The 16,916-nt window shown below is 36.6% G+C and overlaps 1 protein-coding gene across 1 annotated transcript in view; it reads right to left on the reverse strand.

Moving 5' to 3' along the window:
- The window catches only part of CALCR (calcitonin receptor), a 144,146-nt gene that overhangs the window by 65,393 nt on the left and 61,837 nt on the right, over positions 1-16,916 (reverse strand). The gene's annotated exons all lie outside the window — the stretch shown is intronic.

Below are 16,916 nucleotides of genomic sequence, written 5' to 3' on the forward strand. Positions count from 1 at the left end.
TTTTTCATGACTCTGCAAATAATTTTACACAGGAAAGGTAGTAAAGGGCTGAAACATTTTTTTTCATCAGTGGGATTTATGTGAAAACTATATTTTAATGAGGGGGTAGTTATGATTGCATCTGACATCTTACACTTATGTATTCTGCTGAGTTAGCATCTACACTGTGTGCCTAATAGATTTGCCCCCTCCAAGAGCCTAAGTTGTATTCAATTTACATATCTGTATGACAGGAAATTGAGAATGTAAAGTATAATTTTCAAGTGTCATATGGCAATCATTATTTATTGCTTCTGATTTACTTCAAGTTCACTACTTAGTTAAAAACACAAACATACACGTATTAATTGCTAATGCACTACAAGGAATGCAAATATGGGTGGGCTGGATGAGATATGGTTCCATTTACAAGAAATTGAGCATGGGGAGGGGGCATGGAGTAGATACGAATAATACAAGATGTGCCAAAATAACCATAATACAAACTGGGTGAAAAGTTCATAAAATGGTACAAATACAGAGCCTCATAAAAGAGAGGGATGATTCCTGATTGGGGGGCCATGCCGGGATTGGTATATTGACATATAATTTGAAAAGTGAATAGGATTTTGAAAAGCAAAGACATATAGGCAAAGAAAGCAGACTAAAACAAGATATGGAGAAAGGAAAATTTAGGGGTAACCAAAGAATAAGGAATATAATTTAGCTGGAGCTTAGAACTTCTCAGGAAGTGAAAATAAGGCTAGAAAAGTAGATTTTGAGTGCCTTGGAAATTTATTACCTAAAACACCCTTTTGGCACTTATATGCCTGCCATACATTTTCATCTATGCATATACACAACCTAATAACCTTCCCTGATGCTAAACCCCTTTCAGATAAGAACTATGTTTTAGTTATCTAGATATCCCTGGTGCATCACACAATCACTTACACATGATTATTATTACTGACAATGATGGTGGTTTGCGGTCTAACAAATTAAATGAAGCATAGCACTCCGATATTTTCCAACTGTATCCTCTCTACACCACCACATTAACAAATCTGAATGTATTATTTTCCCTCTCCAATTCTTCACATTCCCATGTCAGTGACTTGCACAATTATCCATGAATTGTCTGAAGGAGAAATCAGGGATCATCCTTGATTCCACACACTCCTCCATGCCCAAGATCTTGTCTCCAGGACTCTGATTCTATCTGCATTTGGTATCTTTTCATATATGTCCACCCCTCTCTACTACCTTAGTGTAGGTCTCCATCTTTCTCTTCAGAACACTAGCAAGTGCCTCACAACTAGTTTCCCTGCTTCAAGTCTTGATCTCGAACCCATTTTATACACCAAAATGAATAGAATTGTATCCTCCTTCAGTGATTCCCTACAGACTTTAAGTAAATACATAAAACTCTTGGCTAGGAATATAATACAGGGTCCTCCTATATCAACAAGCACCAGGATAATCATGGAGAGAAATAAAGACGGAGAAATTAAAGTTGTCTCCTAGATTGCTAGCTTGGGTGTGAGGACCAATAATGAAGGAATTCAGGAAGGCGAAGTAGGTGGAAGAGGAGGAGCTTTTAATCTGTCTTCTCCCTTAATTGGGAATATTACTACCTGAGTATTGAAGAAGATTTATATCCTGCTGTGAAAGGTAGGACCTTTGAAATGTAAACATACTTGTGAAATCAACACAGCTTTCCTTAACTAGATCCTGCATTTTTAGAAGGAAATCATAGACATACATTGAATTCCTAAAGGTCTGCTTCTTATGATAGTCCTATGATTTAGCCTCTGAGGGAAGCAGGATGTGTGGAACATTACAGGTGTCAGAATTTAAAGTCAGATCTCTTCTTCACATGAAAGTCCTGCTCATTAATTCCAAATGTGAGAGCTTAGTTCAGGGAGATGCCAGCTCCTCTATGAAGGTGACTATGGGGCAGTTAGGCAGTTAATTGGCTTGTTCTATCTGTGTCATATATTTGATGTCATTTGATATTTTGTAAAGTGTAAGTTGCTCAGTTTTGACTCAACAGTATCATTATAATAAGAAGCAATAGAGGTGGTGGGAGACTTGTCACCCCTAAGGTGAATGGAGCTGCACAGTCACCATATTGTAGGAAAGGGGCGCCCCATGATTTAAGGCCCTTGATTTCACACACTGCTTTTACAATTTTACCATGAACAACTAAGGCGAATGAAAATAGGTCTGAGAGTGAACATTTGGAAATGACAGAGGGGTTTAGCCAAGAAACAAAGTCCTTTCTTTTTTCCTATTAATTGAAGAGGTCTATAATTTTAAATACTCTTGCATTATTTTGAACTAGAACAAATTCCTCATATGCAACTTTATGGTAGATCTGGGCTGTACTGAACCTGCCTCGAGTCAGAAAAGTTCAAATGTAACTGTCCAGGGTTAAACAGTACCTTATAGATATGCCTCTCTTTGAGAAAAGTATTTCATGGCGGTTTGTGATAAGGGGAGAAAGAACTTATAGGTAGATTGTAAAGGAAGACAGGGCTTTATGAGTTTAAGGGGGAAAAATAGGCAAAGAGGAGTAGAACCAGAATGCAGAATGAGGTAATCCTCCTTCTCAAGATTCTTCAAAGGAAAGAGAAAAAAGAATGAAGAAACAGAGTTAATAAGAGCGACAGCTATGGAAAACCCAAAATGAACTAACAAAGATTTATAGCTTAGTTGAATGTATGATTAAAGGATGCATAGACTGCAGGGTTTAATCTAGGGCAAGACTAATGTGCAGTTTTCGATAGGCAGGGTTCAGAATTCAGTGGCCTTGAGGAGAAGAGTTTTGACTTCAGGCTTAGAGTTAAACCTGGACCCAGATAGGAAATGACAAAGTCAGGCAAACGGCAGCTAATGGAGATAAAAATGCAATTTAGAAAATTTCAGTTTGGAATGGGAACAGGTGAGACTTAATCTGTGCTCAGACAGTCATCTGGTACACCTGGAAGATGACTCAGAAAAAAAACCGGTTAACTTTGACATCTGATTATTTGTTTGTTTACTTGCTTCTTGATGTTTTCCCTCTTCCTTCTCTACAGCAACAACTTTGTTCAGTCTTGTAACCCTAGAACCTAGGAAAGAGTCTGGAATATAGCAAATGCTCAGTCAATCTTGGTTGCTTAGTTTAAGGGATGATTTAGGGTCAGAATTTGGCAAGGCAGGAAGCATTATTCTGTTCCCAAAGAGCCCTAATTGTGGAGCCAAGAGACTCTAATTTCTGCTTCTACTTTTACTATTTCTTTAGTTTTGGGCAAGGAGCTTCACCTCTATGCCAGTTTTCTGTCTATAGAAAGACTCCTTAGTTGTCTCCTCCTTGAATAGAACACACTCCCATATATGAAGCATACTGATCCCCTTGGATCTGTCTCAGTAGTCTAGTTACCTAGGGCAGCGGTTTCTGAGATGTCTTTTAACCACTTTCTTAAACAGAAGCTCTTGTGGGAGCCCCATTGATAAACCACATGAATGTGGACTCTAAAAACCCAATTGTGGAGCATGATTTAGAAAATAGAGATGAAGTAAACTTGGACAGTGGTTCAATTACTGGGTGGGATGACAGAATCTGCACTGCTTTGAATCCACGGTGAACACTCGTCACTAATCTCCTTGTAGAAAATTGTACCCCTCTGTTGCAGGAGTGAGTTGATCAGTGGACACCATGCCTCCTGAGCATAGAGTTTAAATCACTAATGCAATGATGATGATTGAATAGAATGATCTTCATTTACGGAGAACAGATTTTCCTTGAAAAGTAAAGTTATTATTTTTATTTTTTTGTGGAAAGAATATGAAATGTCAATGTCTGAAAATAATGTGTCTATTCTTATAGATCAGCATTTCCAAAAGTGTATTCCATAGAATAGCAGTAATCCCTTGAGAAGCAGTATAAAATAAAATTTCCATGGCCAAAAAATTCAGGAAATTAAGCATTTCCTATATTCCTCTTAGAGATTTACCATAGACATTAGCACTTTAAAGTATCTAATTTTCCTGTATCAAAAACACTAGTTTGACTTTAACTCTTAATTCTCCAAACCTGTTTGACCATGAAAAAAGTTTTTTTATGATAACAATTATTAACACATCTACAGAATATACTTTGGAAAATGATCTCTTGGCTCAATGGCAATTTCTAACCCACGATAGTCAATTAAGTCCACAACTCATGAGAAAGAGCTGCCCTTTTACTTAAAATTTTCTTTTTTCTTCTCCATGGAGCAAAAGTGGAATTTTTGAGGTCTTAAATACTCCCTAGCCTTGGTATGAAGCCCAAAGCTATAAAAGGCATCTCAGAGGCAATTCCTCCTTTGGAGCATTATTCGTCAAGAACCTCTTCTCTAATACCCTGGCTATAATAACAAGGAATTGGATGAGGGGTATGGGTGAAGAGTAGGAAAGAGAAAAGGCAGGCATTCCTTATTTGAAAATGGCTGTGGGCTTATGCCACCCAAGGCCTAGCATCTGTTTCAAATTTGAAACTTGGTATTTCTTTTGAACATAGCTCTATTTAATATTTCTGTAGATATGGTCCGAGTGAACAGGTAAGTGAAGTTTGTGAAGCCATGGGTACGCTAGCTTGCCTTCTGTTTGGATAACTCCTTGGTTATATAACCTATTAGAAAATCATCCTTCATTACAATAGGAACTAATTTGCCAAGGCATAAGGTCATAAATCCAATTTAGGTTGCCACATTAAGCAAAACAGAGAGCCTTCCTGCTCCTCATTACGAGTTTAAAATGCCCATCTAAATCCAGATTTGCTGGTAAAAACTAGCACTGTCTGCATCGGGGAGCTGTTTTTGGTAAACAGTTGGCACACAAGGTAAAAGGAAGAATCTGGAGAAGAAGTGAAGCAGAATAAAACAGATGTCATATTGAAAAGAAATAAGACTTTTTCTTTGACTCATGTCAATGACCTGACATAGTAAGTGCTCAACAAACATGTATTGAATAAAACAGATTGCCTCTAAGCAGTTGGCTGGGTAACATTAAAAAGTGATGAGATCTTGCAGAAATAGTTCAGAGTCATGTGCAGTTCAAAGTGTGCCATTACTCAAATGGATATTATTCATGGATAATTAGATAAAATTTGGCTAATTAAAATTAATTTGAGGAAAGGGCACTGTAACTCCATGAATACTTTCTATTACTGGATCTCCAATAGCAGCCATGATAGGGAAAGGGGAGATAGAAACTGTTTGGTTCAAATCATTTTAATTAAAAATACATCATGCACTTATTACATGTGTTTTAATGCCATCTCAAGATAAAGTTTAACTTCAGTATGTGAGAGGTTGGGAGAAACATATTCCAGTCTAAAGGGTCAGCTTGAGCAAAGATGAGGATGCAGGAATCACTGAATACATTGAAGAAACTGTATGCGGGCTGATTCCAAAGTCCGTGTTCTTAGTCATTACATTACGTATACACTGGCATATAACAAGGAAGAAATAAACTCAAATTTGGACAAACAGAATTTGAATTGTCAGCAGGGTCTTCTATTTGGAGAACCTAAAATGCAGCTGACTGTAATTAGAATGTTCATGGGTTCTTTATAAGCACTTCTGTTGACATCGGCTATGGTAAATATGAGAAGAGGAGGCAGTGCAGTGTAACGAAAAAAAAACACTGGGGGTAGGAATAAGGAATCCATATTCTAATCCTAGAACAACCTCAAACTTCACATGACTCTTAAGCACATAATTGCACCTTTCTGGACATCAATTTCACTATCTATAAGTTAGGCAACTGGATCGTAATTAAGGGTTCTCCTCACTCCAACAGTGGCTCTAAGTTGAGCTGCAACAAAATACTAAAACCATATTTTGCAGACACAGACAGCATAGCAATTAGATAAATATTGGGTCTATTTGACCCTCCAACAAAAAATAAATGAAAACAGCCTTTTCCACCTTGTGTTCTCCGAAACATGATCCTTGTGACTACTTAATTAATGATGAAAAAGAGAAGCTTTGAACAATGTGGAATACCATGTGCTCTTTTCTGGAAAAATTTTATATTTATGTTAAGATATTTATGTTAGGATATTAAAAGTTCTGAGAAGTCCTGCAAAAATGGATCCTTTAATTAAATTCATTTGAATTAACTCTTGTTACCAATTATCTTTACCAATAATAATGTGCAATCAACACTCAAAGAATGAACAGGCAAGCTTCGCTAATAGTTGACTTCCTTTGATTTCAGTGAATGAAAGGTGAAAGGTGTGTTGCTCTCTCTTTATTAGCAGAAAAGGCTGTGGGTTTAGGTGAATGTTGCACACTTATTAGCATTTCTTTATTATATTGGAACAGAAATTGCAAGACTTTGCCACAACTTGTCTAGATTATCTCAACTCTTATGAATAGATGACTGAGTTAAATATGTTGGTGCTTTGTTTTGAAGGTCCAGTTTCACAAATACTGATATCCTTCTCTCTTACCGAGGAGACTTCCTGAGAGGACCTGCATTGGCTGATACAAGCTATGAACCCTTTTAAGTCAAACTTTAAAATGTTTATGTAGAATTCAATGTCATACATACATCAAATCATTCTATAAATATCAACAGGAATTTAAAATTGTAGGTTTATGATTTAGTTCTTATATACTCATTATTGTGTCCTTAGACACACATTATTGAAAAAAAATCCTCTTTCAGAAAAAGATAAGCCTGATTTCATTAGACAATGAACTGGAATGGATTCTAGAATTCAAATTTTCCAAACTTTTCACTGGACAGATGAGTTAATAAAAACTACTGAGATGATTTCCCTCAAATTGGTTAGAAAGTTAATGGAAGAGCTCTGGGGAAACCTCTATCATGGATTCCCAAACTAGTGTACACTCTAAATTACTGCCCTGCCTCACATCAAAGGTTTTTCCTAGTTGGCTTCAGTCTTGTGCCAGTAAAGCCTCCGAGGCCGGGTGTAGTTGAGACAGAAGTGACCCAGGACGTCAGTTCATCCTCTCATCCAGTTTGATTTCGCTTAATCACCTTCAGGAATTTTGTTTGGTTCTGATTTCAAGGATATCTTAGTGTAGAAGGTGCCTAGACCTGAATAAAATGGGTTGAATAAAGGAATATCCTGTAGTGTTATTCAAAGCATTTAACAATCTTTGCTATTTAAACATCCACCAATCAGAACAATTGCTGGATATTAACCATAGGCACTGTTGCATCAATGCTCACTAGCTGTAGAGTTTTCCGCTTTCCTCCTCTCTCCCATATCCTTGCTGCTCATTGTACTCGTATCTCTGTAAATTTGTGTTTGCAGAAATAGAGGTGGGATGGAATGAGGTAGAGAGCACTTATTGTATTTATAAATTCACTCATCAAATATTTACTGATTCAGACGCCTTCTTGCTCTCATGAGTCATTATGCACTACAGAGAATGCCTGAGCGGGAGCTACCTTCATGGATCCTCTTATTTACACATGTTTTCCAATCTTCTCACCATTTCTGGGATTCCACACAAAGATATTTCACCTAGAACCTTACGAGGGACAAGCTTGCCCCTGTATTTCCAATTCCAGTAGCATATATTTGCTAATAGAGAAATGCACCATCAAATGTAATTTAATAATTACAAAGCTTTCCTTTTCTTCCTATTATTTAAGGACCCATTTCCATGAAATTTGAGAGTCTTGGAAATCATCCTTTTTGTATGGCTGAATAAGCAGTTTTTGTAAAATTAGCTAAATTCCTTTGAAAAACAGCGATTAAGTGGGATTAATGACATCAGGGATGGCCAGCCACTGAATCCCTAAATGTCGGTCATGATGATGCAAATAGTTTTCATCATAGCAGTTGTTTCCCACCATGTTCCTAACAGCTAATATTCAAGCCTCTGTTATAAGGAGCTTTTATCTAAAATGATGATGTCAAAGTCAATGCCAATGTGACAATTTAATATTTCGGGTGAAGTGAACATGTTGCAACCTGTTTTATCAATGAAACCTTGGTCCTTATGAAGAACTGGAAAATTACTCACTTTCCCAGTTCATTTTTAAAAAATTAAGTATATAAAGAAGTTATGGTACATAAACAAGACTTAATCAGAAATTTAATTACGATTCTTTGTTCTTGTTAGCAACCCAGTATAACCACCAAAAACCTCCAATGAGGACCAAATCTAAAGGGCATTAAGAGATTTATGGCTACTCATTTTAATAACATTAGACAAATGTTATTTTCCAAGATCAACTGTATTGACTATATTGACTTTTATCTAAATCATGCGTGTAAACTAATAATACTTTGGAATGATTATTGCTTAAAGACAGATGTAAATTACTTAGATTTTTTTCTAACTTAACTCTATTGAAGCAATTATTCACAAATGCATCAATGTCGGTTTCAAGGTTGCTCTCTGCAGAATTGAGCTAATTCTAGAGTTGGCCATCAAGGTGAGTATTGGGCTAGATTACAACTAATACTCCTTGATTAACTGCTCCAATATTCCTAAATTATGGAATTTTAAAATGCAGTTCTATGTTTTTCTCTTTTTGTCAGAATCAAATGCAGAGTCTATACAACCAAAGATAATTAAGATCAAAACCAAAATACTCAGTTCATCAAAGTTCTTCTTAACCCAGTATGAATGATGAGGCTACTGTTCACAGACCCTGACCTCAGGGCTCTCCCAAACCGAAGAACTGTGGGAAAGAGAGCCAGCCAAATGTATATATTGGGTATTTTACCAAAAACAAATTCAATGTGTTTAGTCAACAAAAGGGAAGAATGAGTCAAAGCAAAATGTAAAATATTTTCCAGATGGATGGACTACATTCTCAGAAGTGTGGCTATCAGAAAGCAGGTAGACTCACAAAGGAGGGTGGGCTTTTCAATACACTCCAATTAAAGCATTAAATACAATTGCTTTTTAATGCAATTTAATTGAACTTAAACCTTAATTCTGCTTCTGTTGGCACTAAACTCGCACTCAGCAATAAACAAAATGAAAGTCATGACTGTAAATAGTTGAATGGTCTAGTAGGTAGGGTCATTGAAATATTTTTAATTAACCCTGTTTGAAATAAAAGTCCAGTAGAGTGCGGCCCTTGTAATGATCACTTTGTAAGTGTGATAATAGCTGTGTGCCTGGAAAGGTGCTAAAGGCCTTTACTTTCATTGTCTAAATTAATTCACTCAACAACCCTACGAGGGAAGACTTGTAGATAAGAAAGTGGCAGAGCTAGGATTCAATAGCAGATCTCTGAGATCTTATAATCCATGCACTTAGTGACTATGCTGTCATGGTCCCTGATTTTAATTTCTATAGAGCTGGGTTAAAAATTGGGAATTTGGGTTTTTCTTTCATACTCCCTTGCTTAAAATTAAATAAACTAGATACTCAGTACAGAAAAAGCTAGCTAAGTATTTTCTACCTCTCAGTACTCACAAAATGGTTATCATATCTGTGCACTCACTAATCAGGAAAATTTGGGGAATTAATTTCTAACAGGCTGCACTTATGCCAAATAGATGCCAGAAGAGATTGAATCAACTAATGAAGGGAAAATTTCAGGCAAACTAGGAATAAGATATTATGTAGATAAGTGGTGCTCACATTTTCAATTTATGGGTAACTTGAGTGGCAAAGGAATTCAAGAATCATTTGTCCCACCCATTTATGCCTTCCACTGCGTGTGTGTGTACACAATATAAAGTCATTACATATATATTCTTTTTAGGAGTTGAAAGAAAAAAGAATATGTTATTAGTTCCTCCCAAGAATGAAAGCATAGACAGCGATTATAGATAAATAGATCATAAACATAGATGCTACAACAAAAAACTTCATGGACCATCTAAAAAGACTTGTGACCTTCATTTGCAGATTAACAATACTAGGTATTTTTCCAAACAAGTCTTTAAGTTTTAGATACATCATAATTATAGAGTAGAGCGCTCTGCTAAATAGATGGCCCAAGATTTTCATTTTTAAAGGATATAAAAATAATTGTCATGATTGAGTAATGTTTAACTCTTTCAACATTGCCTTTAATCATGTTATAACTTCAGGAAAAACTTTATACATGTGCTTCTTTAGGAATGTATTTTAGAATTCAAGTTAGTTTTAAAGGACTCTGCAGTTGGGGTTTGACTTAAGGGTTATTCAATTAATGCTGCTTGAATCAAGGACTCTGTCCCTGCTACATTTTTAATTCAAAGACTGTGTTTTAAATTCTAAAAATATTTAGAAAATAATTCCCAAATGAATTGATAGAACTTTGAAAATTGAGAGAACAAGGACTTAAATCTTCTACATGTGTAGTGGTTAGAAAGGATGAATTAATTAGAATGTTCTTCCTTTGAGACTTACACAACAAATTAATGCTGAGATTAAATTGAAAGCATTAGAGAGATTTTTCATCTTACCTTTTAATATTATCTCTATGCATGTATTTAAGTTATTACATGCAATATGAGAGATAGTTCCTAAATAAGATAATAACAATGGCCCCCTGTGTCAGTAGCCAAATTGGTAATTGCATGTCTAAAAAGTTTGAATCTACTAAATTATAGTGATATTTGCTCAACTATATCAGCAACAATAAGGCAGCCCAAAATGGACTATTTTCCAAAACAAGATGTCAATGTAGTAAATTTTAAAAACAAAAAAGTAAAACTAAGGTTTACCATCATGAAATTAAATTAGTTAGATGATTTAAAATGTTTTAACTTTTCTTGTTATTTTGCATTAATCACAACAGAAAATAATATCCTATTGGGTTTAAAATCTCTCAATGATTCTTATCTCTCAACATTCAGATATACACTCTTTAATCTTCTAAAAGGATGAGATATTTTCTAATATGACTTTACTTAATAAATCTCTAGTGAGTTTTGACTATGAACCTCCTTATCCATGCTGGAAATAAAGCCAATACAATTCTACTTCTCTCCCATGTATAAACAGAAGGAAAAAATTGCAATGATAATAAAAAGAAGTCTTTCGATATTTTCAGCATACACACACACACCCTGCACTGTGCACACTACACACCTTACATTTCTGAAAGGAGATATAAAATGGCTCAATATATATATTGACATACATATCTATATATTATATGACATATATATCATATATATCAAAATATATACATATTATGCCAAGGACTATGCTAGCACTCGAAATGTGATGGCGGGTGAGAAAGGCACAAGCAATATCCTTTCAGAGCTACGTTCTAGATAAGGATACAGAGAAGAGAAGAGAAGAGAAGAGGAAGCTGGAAAATATACGCTTGGGAGGGGAAAGTTCTAGGTTCCAGGAGACATTCAGTTGCCTTACTTTACTCAGTTTCCCAGATATATTATAATTTTTTCTGACTTCTTGAGCGTCCGTTTGATGGGACTAAAGTCCCTTAACTTTCCAAACACTGTGAAAAATAATAAAGAATATTGTTCAATTTTTCAAGGCTCTTACTACCATCATTTATGTAGCATTAATAAGCCAGAGCATGAAGATAGAGCACAAATTCAGAACATTAAATGTGGAGGGCATAAACTGTATGTGTGTGCCTGTGTTTGAGGAGATATATTGTTAAAGCATGATTGAATTTAGGCTTTTCAAGGAGGTATTCTTGGTGGGGTTGTGCTGTCTTGGCCCATTTATATAAAAAAGTAATGGATACTGTTTTCAACTTGTATCATGCTCCCATAAGTAACCTCTGACTTGTGGCAGATAGTATTCTCCCAAATATGGCAGCTCCACTATATATCATCCCACATGATCTTACAATATGGTGTGGACACTCCTGCATCAAGAGCTGGGATCTATATTCCCTCCTCTTGAATCTGGGCATATCTTAGGAACTGACTTGACCTTCAGAGTGTGGCAGAAATGGTTCTTCATGACTTTCTAGGCTCAGCTACAAAAGGCTGATGGTTTCTCCTTGGCTCTCTTTTTTTGTTGAGACACTTGCCCTTGGAACCCAGGTACCATGTTATAAGGAAGCCCAGGCCATAATACATGGAAGGGCCAATCTGATTGATAGTCCCAGCATCAACTGCTGCACATGTGATGAAAGAGCCTTCAGATGATCCTAGTCCCCTACCTATAACTCTTCCAGTGAAGCCCCAGACATCAAGGAACAAGATCAAGTTGTTCCTGCTATGCCCCGTCTAACTTCCTGACTCACGGAAACAGTGAGAAATAAGAAGTGATTTTTATTGTTTGAAGCTACTAAATGTTGGGGTAAGTTTTTATGCAACAATAGATAACTGTAATGAAATATAGCTCAAGGTCCTCAGGTAAAATATTAAGGAAGAGTATTGGTGTCTATTTCTAGCTCTGCCACTAACTAATTGTGTTACTCCAGTGTAACTAGTCTTGAATAAGTACGATAACCTCTGGGTCTCAGTTTTTCCGTCTTCTAATTGGGAAAATTGGACTAGGTTCCTTCCAGCACTGGGATCCATGATCCTGTGATGTGGCATTCTAAATAAGAGAATATCATGAGGTATATCCAACGGATATTTGTTGAATGAATGAATGAATGAAAAATTTAAAAATAGACGAATATAATAGCCATTAACTATATACCTTGGGAGCTTTAATTCTGACAGAGTGGATGGAGTGGAAACATTGTATCAATCATCCTAATCACACTGATGCACATTTACAACATCCTTAAAGGAATGAATTGCTATACGGAAGGTAAGTGCTTTTGCCTGTGGTTTTCACAATGAAAAAAAAAAACTGAGCAGTTATCACCACTCACCACCTCCACCTTTCAGATACACAAACAGTATAGCCAATATTAAGTTGCATGGGTAATTTGTAGTAGCAAGTGCAAGCTGGGGACACAAGAGGTAGTCTTGTTTCACGATGGGAAACTTTAGGGTTTCTCAAGCCTGGGTGCCTTTTAGAATCACCTGGGGAACTCTGAAAGCACATTGGTTCCCTGGCCTCTCATTCAGGGTTCTCATTCTCTGGGTGGGACCAAGGGTAGGGAAGGAGACATCCCCTTAAATTCCTGGGGAGAAGTATGGCTACCTCTAAAATTAACTTTTAGCTCTTCATTTTACTCTTGCCTTTCACTTGCCCTGAGATTTCTACCTGAAGGGAAATAGAGAAGAGAGGAAAAGTGAGCTTCTCTGTCAGGAGGCATTTGGTATGCTTTTCTATTTTTATAAACAAAATGATTCTTAACTCTGAAATGAGGAAAACAGTTTATTTTAAGGGAAGAAAATCACATGAAAATTATATGATTCTTCTTTCTTGATCATAGAAAATCCAATTCCTACGTTAAAAATCCTGTGTTGCAGAAATGAACTATGACATAAAGGAAAACACCACCCTGTGAGGCTGTGACTCAACTGAACCCTAATGAAAATCTCTGCCAGGCGAGGGGCATCAATTTGTCCTTCTCAGAACCACCAGCCCACCTGCCCAGGAAACATAAAGATGACCATCAGCAAATTAGATAGAATGTTTTCACTTGAAAGATGACCTGGTTTTAGTGAGAGAAAATGATGTTTTGTTTCTAGAAGTTGGACTCTGCCTTCGAGAGAGTGTGACTGAGGTGAGGGCAGAGCAAGGCACAGTGGTGCCACGTTGGTTCACATAAAAGCAAGGCAGGCAGGAATCCCATAAGATTCCCAGACAAAATGCTTTCCCCCAAATCTCTTGAATTGTCCCCAACAATAGTGGCTTTTGGACAGGCAATGATGAAGGCTTCTCTTGCACATTACTGAAATCTAATTTGGGGAGCCAGTCTCTCAGGAGTTGCTGGCAACTCTGAGTCTCAAGTTATTAGAAATATGATATTGTTATCTGGGAAAGAGAAGACCCTAATAGGGTGTTTAAAAACTACCACGATTCCTAACCTCACATCATGTAAATAAACAGATGCCCTAGGGCCTTTTGGACCTTTTAGTACATATGATCAAACAAAACAAAATGAAAAAACTTTCAAGACAACTCAGCAAAAAATTCCAATTTAGAATCAATCTAAAACTTTGGAGGTCAACTGCTTTCCAAGCAGAAACTAGCTTCATTTTCTTTCTAAAGACTTTGGCCAAAGCAACGTTTGGAATACTCACATTTGGAGATTAACTTTCTGCCAAACACCAAGTTCCCAGTTTATTTCCTCAATGGAAATCATTCCATCAAGTGAATAATATTTAGTCCAGGAACAATGTTGCATTTGTAGACTATGTCACTAAGGACTCAGTATCAAGTGAGTTATATATATGACACCAGTATATCATGAAAGTTTAAACATAGAACTGAAAAATCTCTATAGTAAAATCAGTAATATTTAATTAGAATTCCAAAATGTGGATATTTATAGGCTGAATACATAAAAATACAGTTTGCCTACATCATTAGTTTGACCATTAGTTAGGTATTATCTTTATAATAATTCTACTAATTTTTTTAATATAGAAGGGATTTTCAGAGATTATTTGGAATGACCTATATCTTTTTTAAAAAAAACTTTTCTAAAGGCTTTTGAGATATTTTTTTCTCCCTATAAATTTCCCTGTTGTGAGCAAAAGTGTTTATTTACATTATTTCATTGATCAGAGTGGAACTCAGAGTAGAGGAGTGAGTGCTCCATAATGATTTACATTGATGTGATAACAATGTGATAACAATGTGTCTTCCCCTAAAAACTATATTTTGAAGTCGGAGTACGTCAGCATTTCTCTGCTCCACATTTTTCTGGTTCAGAGTAACATGAGGAGCTCAAGCCCTGTCCAATAGCCCCGGGAGGAAAGGTCCCCAGTAAATATTAAGGTGGGGTCGGTCGTCTTTCACTGCCAGAGAGCCTCCAGGCCTCTCTGGGACAGCTCTGTGAAGATCCTACTCTCTCCTGGTGGGCCAGAAAGGCAGCCATCAGGGAGTAGCCAGGCTTTCCCAAGGGAGCTTTAATCAGTCTTTTGAGAAAACGAGGAAGAACACTGCATTTGCATACGTTGCATCAAATCCTTCATCTCTAAGCCTGGACCAAGAGAACTGGAGAGCCTCTAGAGTGTTGATTAGGAGAGTGACAGGATTCTATCTGGAGAATGGGCTGGGGAAGAGCAATCCCGGAGGCAGGAACAGTCAGGGAGCTGGGGCCTGGGGGTCTGGGGAAGACTTCACGGAGAAGGTGACCTTGAGCTGAGAAGAGAAAGACAAGTGTCAAAATACGCAAGGTGAAAAAAAGGATATATGTATTGCTTAGGGACACAAACACATGTAATTAGGAAAATAATGGAGATAACAACCAGAAATTTTAGAATAACAAATAATAGTTGCCTCTGAGTGGGAAGGGAATGGAGTGAGATTGGGGAAGGATTCATAGGTACTGCTAACAATCTCCTTAAACTCAAAATTGTTGGAGATCTGGTATGGCCAGGCATCAAGCTTTTACTTCACAACAACCCTGTTGTCACCTTCATTTTATTGAAGAAGAAAACGCACTCCAGAGAGATTAAGAGACTTATTCAAAGTCTTCCATTTAGTAAGAGGCAGAGTCTAAATTCAAACCTAAGTTTTTCTGGCTCTACAGACCATGTTTTCATTTTCCCAGTGCCTCACGATGGTTTCCTCATTTTAGAAAAGCGTTTCTTTTGTTTTATGGTACCACAATTAGTAATAAAAGTAATTCAGAACCTTAAAAATATATGTAACATGAAACTTTTGTAAAATGTACATGGAATCAACAACCATTTGGTGCATATAAACACGGGGGTGCACTCATGCTTAATTAAATTCAGCTGGAGATCCTAAAATATTTAAGATGATTATATTTTTGATACTATGACATACAGAAAATCTGAAAAGTCTAATTAAAAAGGAGCTCTCTTTCAGAGTGGGAAAGGCTCTTCAGCGGTTCTTAAAGAGCTCCATGCAGTTTGGCTGCATCTGTCCCTTCACACAAGAGTATCGTATGATTCCATAGAAAATTGGCTGGTTCTAAATAGCATTCATAAAATTTTTTTCCTCGATAAATGGCAACACTGACATAATTTATGATAACCACATTTTTTTCCAATGTATGATTACCATACTTAGGAACTGGCATCTAATTAATAAGGCAGTAGAGCCTGCTATGTAACAAACAAAATATTTAAGGCAAACCAGAGGCCCCATGAAGGCCAGGAGTGACCATTAACACTCCTCAATACATGCCCATTGCCAAATCCAGACAAAAGCTGCTGCAGGAGGCTGCTGCACCTCTATAATGCTCTGAGCTACCCGGAAAGCCCTGAGAGGGGACCTTCACCTGCATGGGAATCCCAACTCCGCCCCCCCCATGCCCCATCATGTGCTTCTAGGATGGTCTTAAAGTAATATTGGCTGCAGAGGGAACTGGGATATGAATAATCCCCAAGGACAATTAGAAGTCTCAATTGCCCCACAGAGATGTGAAAAAAATTATTATTTTTAAGGAAAATCAAGCTAATCACTCATATTAATAAATGTTAAAATGAAGAAAAATATTTCTAACAACATTCATGGCTCAAAGTAAAAGTATATATATTTTTATTCGCTAGGACATTCTGTTGAATACTGCAATAAAAATCCACTGATTTCTCACAGAACAGCTGGTTTAAAAAGATATTTCTTCTGTTTTTATATTTCCATTTGAGTTGTTCCTTATGTTTTATTCTTAATATTTCTATATATATTTTAAAAGCTAATATTTTATAGAATGCTGTTTTCTCAATAAAACTTCTTAAACTTTCCACACGGCATCGTGAAACGACCAAGCTAGGTTTGAATTCCTGTTATGGCATTTACAAGCTGTGTGGCCTTGGGAAAATCAGTCAATGTCTCTGAGGCTCCATTTTCTCATTTGGAAAATGGGGATCATAATGTCTGTCTTGCAGTGTTAATGTGAACTTCAAGGAAGTTGGGTCCATAAAACATTTGACGGGCAAAAAGCAT

The sequence above is a fragment of the Equus przewalskii genome, chromosome 4 (assembly GCF_037783145.1).
Source record: "Equus przewalskii isolate Varuska chromosome 4, EquPr2, whole genome shotgun sequence".
In the NCBI taxonomy this organism is placed as follows: domain Eukaryota; kingdom Metazoa; phylum Chordata; class Mammalia; order Perissodactyla; family Equidae; genus Equus; species Equus przewalskii.